Consider the following 5,369-nt stretch of genomic DNA (forward strand, 5'->3'; position numbering starts at 1 on the left):
TGGGCAACCACCACCAGTGGTGTTGCAGAACAGGGCAGTTCAGCCCTGCTCTAATGTTGCACAAACATAGTTGCACAGTGTGACACCCACAGGAAATAGGACCACCTCCTCCCACATGAACCTGATTAGGTGCTGCATTCATAGGAAACATAGGGAGTTGACTTAAACTGAGTCAGATCACTGGTCCATCTAGCTCAGTATTGACTAAACAAGAAACCCAGTTGATATTTAATAGGAAACCAGAAGTCCCTTCAACCCCAGTTCCCAAACTTGAACGTATGAACCCGGTAAATTACAGTTAAATAAAGAAACTGACCCACAGTTTCTGAGAAAGAAACTGACCCACAGAAACTGACCCTCCCCAAACTGTGTTTGTCACCTTCAGTTCTCATAAAGTTTCATTGTCCCAGCCTCCGCTTTGCCTTTGCTAGCATTACATACAAATGCTTGGATGCACTTTCAGTGCTCTGAAACCAGAGTTAAGGGAGGAAGCTCCCATTGGTTGTGTGGACTGTCCTTCAAGAAAGAAGGAAGCCCACACAGCCCGCTCCCCACATCTCTGCAGTCTTGCTGATTGCAGAGAGATTGCTCTCCCAAACGTATAAATGTGGACAGGAGAGTGAGGGGAGGAGCATGGAACTGTGGATCCATTGGACCCACAGTTCCACATTATGCATGACCCGGGCCAGATTTGCAGCAATTTCTCCAAGGTTGCAGGCAGGACTCTCTCAGTTGAATTTTGGAGATTCCAGAGAGGGGAAATTGGGACTTTTGGTAGGCAAGCATGCAGGTACTCTTCCCAGAGCAGCTCCATCTCCTAAGGGGAACATCTTACTGTGAGTGCTCACATGCAGTCTCCCAATCATATGCAACCAGGGTGGACCCTGCTTAGCAAAGGAGATAAATCATGCTTGCTACCACAAGACCAGCTCTCCTCCCTGCAGACTCAATCCAACAACTGAGTTCCTAGTTGATTGGTGCCACACTGCCTGCAGTGCAATTGGTGAAGGTGCCTGTTCATCTCTAGCACCTAGACTGTGCACCATTCTTCCCCCAAAGGTCCATATGTGCACCTTCATGAATTGAATTTCTAGCCTTTTGACAAGCTGCCTGATTTGCATGGAGTCATTGCTCAGCAGGAGGAGAGCACATGTTTTGTCTGCAAAAGGCCCTAGCATCAATCCCTGACATTTCCAAGCAGAGTTGGGGAATACCTGCTTGAAACCCTGCAAAGCTGCCGCCAGTCAGTGAGGCTCTTCAGATAACCAAAAACTGGGTAGGACAAGCATCCTACCTACCCAGGTTTGAGATTTGTGCTTACTCCCAATTTTTGGTTGTGTGGGAGCAAACTACTAGGAGGGAGGAGGCAGAAGTTGATGATGAATAGTTTATTACGGTCCATGACCAGATAATAAAGCAGAATACAGCATAAACATAAGACAAAAGTTCAGAACAATAACTTAGATTAAAGTGACTTAAAAGACTCACTTACAACTGAGTTGTTCTCATCTCAATTTGCTAGCCACTGCACAAAATCTTGCTAACCTCTCTGTGACCTCCATGTGACTATCCATTAAACAATGGGAAACATAATAATCATCCGAGTGACCCGGCCTATTTTTTAATAATGGCTCTATCCAGATGGAGCAAATGGTCTTATAGAAAACACAGTACAGTAAAACATGGGCTACCGTCTCAATATCACCCCCACCACATGCCGATTCCTTAGGGGGATTCCTTTAAATCTCCCATCTAAGACAGCAGAAGGCAACATGCTTGTGAAAATGCTCTCCTCTGACTTAATGTGGTCAGGTGAGTGAGGTACGCTGCTGGGTGAGTATAATTTGGAAAACTACCTAGGGTGTTTTTGGAAGTAACCAGGCTTATGTCCCTTGGTTTCTCCATATCTAACACTCTCCGATTGGAGGCAGAAGTTATTGTGTGGGAATCAGGAGCTGCATAGGTCAGCATTTCCTACTTCTTTACTCAAAGAAGAGAGCTGGTCTTCTGGTAGCAAGCATGACTTGTCCCCTTAGCTAAGCAGAGTCCTCCCTGATTACATTTGAATGGGAGACTTGATGTGTGAGCATTGTAAGCTATCCCCCTTAGGGGATGGAGCTACTCTGAGATGAGTATCTAGGTTCCAAGTTCCCTCCCTGGCATCTCCAAGATAGGGCTGAGAGAGATTCCTGCCTGCAGCCTTGGAGAATCTGTTTCCAGTCTGTGAAGACAAAACTGCACTAGATGGACCAATGGTCTGACTCAGTATATGGCAGCTCCTTATGTTCCTATGTTCCAAATGCTAGGTATGAAAGCTAGGTAGGACGGTGCTGCCCCACTCAGCTCCTATCTCCCACACAATCACTTCTCCCTCCAGCTCCTGTCTTCTGCATAATCACTTCTCCCATCACTTCTCCCTCCAGATCCTGTCTCCCACACCATCACTTCTCCATCACTTCTCCCTCAAGCTCCTATCTCCCACACTTCTCCCTCCAGCTTCTGTCTCCCACACAATCACTTCTCCCTCCTCCTTCCCATTTGTTTGCTCCCACACATCTGAAGATTGGGGGCGTGACATAGCTCCCAAACCTTTGATCTGCCAGAATATTTGGCCATTAAATGCTGCAGCCCCAATACCTGATCAACTGTAGAACGCCCTTCCCTAAAGCCAATTTGTGCCCTTCCATGTCTAACCACTCCTGAAATTTCAAAATTAGGTGTCTTGTGTACAGTTTGCTGACCACAATTAGCAAACTGATTGGACAATAATTGGCCAGGTTATCCATGTTGTCGCTCTTATATAAAGGAACTATGGCCGTAAGCCCCCCAATCACATGGTTAATGTGAACCAGAAGTGGGATTCACCACTCTAGGTTTGCTTTGACTGCCTCTGGTAAAACACACACCATATGTGGTAATTATTCAATAAAATGAATAATGTTTGTTTGTTTGTTTGTTTGTTTTTATTTAAAACATTTCTATACCACCCAAAACTTGCATCTCTGAGTGGTTTACAATTAAAATCATTTTAAAAATTAAATATTTAAAACCAATATTAAAACTATTAAAACTATAAATCTAATTAAAATCTGGTTGAATAAATGTGTCTTCAGTGCCTTTTTAAAAGTTGCCAGAGATGGGGAGGCTCTTATTTCAAGAGGGAGTGCATTCCAAAGTCCAGGGGCAGCAACAGAGAAAGCCTGTTCCTGAGTAGCCACCAGACGAGTTGGCGGCAACTGCAGTGGATCTTTCCAGATGATCTTAACAGGCGATGGGACTCATGGCAAAGAAGACCCAGGGCCTAAGTTGGGTATTTTGATGTTGAAATCCTACAGATGTCAAACTGTTCTGTTATGTCTCTTTCGCAAGTACATTAATAACAAATTCTATAACATATCTTTGATTTCTTCAGCTTTCCTACCAGTGTACTTATGCAAAATGACTCGGCCTAGTCAATGGCAGGCCTCACCTGCCATTGGAGATATTTCTCCAAATCTCCTTATCCCTAGATTTTGGGATTCTGAATTACCTGATTTTGCTTCTGGGATGGGACCATATCTCAGTGGTAGAGCATCTGCTTTACATGTAGAAGGTCCCAGATTCAATCTCTGTCATCAGCAGGCAGAGCTGACCAAGACTCCTGCCTGAATCCTTGGAGAGCTACTGCCAGTCAGAGTAGACAATACTGTGCTAGATGGACCAATGGTCTGACTTGCTTTAAGGAGAGCTGGTCTTGTAGTAGCAAGCATGACTTGGCCCCTTAGCTAAGCAAGGTCCACCCTAGTTGCCTATGAATGGGAGACTTGATGTGTGAGCACTGGAAGATATTCCCCTCAAGGGGTGGTGCTGCTCTGGAAAGAACAGAAGGTTCCAAGTTCCCGCTCTGGTATCTCCAAGAGAGGGCTTAGAAAGATTCCTGCCTGCAACCCTGGCCAGTTTGTGTAGACAATACTGAGCTTGATGTTCCAGTGGTCTGATTAAGTATAAGACAGCTTCCTATGTTCCTATGTTCCTAAGGCAGGCTTCTTTGTTCCTAATGAAATATGTTCAGAACCATTGTTCCATTATTCTATTTTCTCTTTCTGAATTGTTTTTAATAGAGCACTATCCATGTTCAGTATGATGAACCATTCCGTTCTTTTGTGTCTTTCCCCACTGTAACAATGCATGTGTCTGTTCTGACAAAAGCACAGCAAGGAATGCAGTCCTGATGCGACTGTACATATTATTACCATCACTACATATTTATATACCTCTGATTGCATTAAGATTCTTTTTATTGACATCAATTAAAATATTTATACCCTCCCTTCCGGTAGATACATTCAAGGTGGCTTATAATAACATAGTTTAAAATTTATACCACCCATAAGGAGATCAAAAGATATGCTGTCAAAGACACATAGCAGCAAATGGTTCGTCGGCACAGGTTAAATCAACCAAAAGGTTTTCTTGAAAACAGGGGCGTAACAAGGTTGGAGTGGGCCCACAGACAAGATTCAAAAATGCCACCCCCCACTGAAGCTCAGCTCATGAAGTAAAGAAATCTTAAAGGAGGCTGAATAGTGGTAACAAAAAGCATATATATATATATATGTATGTATGTATGTGTGTGTGTGTGTATGTGTGTGTGTATATATATATATATATATATATGCATATATATATATGCATATATATGCATATATATACAGTGGGTATAGGAAAGAATCACCCCCTTTGACAGACCTTAAATTCTGGTTCCCTTACATCCTGAAATGAAAACACAAAGACACATCCAATGTGACTGAACTTGAACAGTTCTGTATGGAGGAGTGGGCAAATATTGCTCCGTCTAGATGTGCAAGGTTGATAGAGAAGTATCCCAACAGACTCAAGGCTGTTATTAAAGCAAAAGGTGGTTCAACAAAATATTGACATTGGGGGGGGGTATCCTTTTTCAATCTCAGTAATTCTTGTTTTTTATTTCTGACACTTTTTCTGGACTGTAATTGTGATGTTTTTCAGTTGGATGTTATAGGTTGCATTGGATAAGTACAGCTGGTGAAGGGAATTTTCTTTGTGTTTTCATTTCAGGATGTAAGGGAACCAGAATTTAAGGTCTATCAAAGGGGGTGATTCTTTCCTATACCCACTGTGTGTGTGTGTGTGTGTGTGTGTGTGTGTGTGTGTATATATATATATATATATATATATATATATATATATATATATATATATATGCTATGTGCCACAATAGAACATCATCCTAAATTATTTTTTAAAAGGTTTTAAATAATGCAAGTCATTTAATGGTACTAGAGAAAGACATGCTGTTCTGGTAGCTCCAGGTCTTAATATTCACATCAATTTCGGAGGATGAATACAAC

This window comes from Hemicordylus capensis, chromosome 8 (genome assembly GCF_027244095.1).
Source record: "Hemicordylus capensis ecotype Gifberg chromosome 8, rHemCap1.1.pri, whole genome shotgun sequence".
NCBI classification, from domain to species: Eukaryota; Metazoa; Chordata; class Lepidosauria; order Squamata; family Cordylidae; genus Hemicordylus; species Hemicordylus capensis.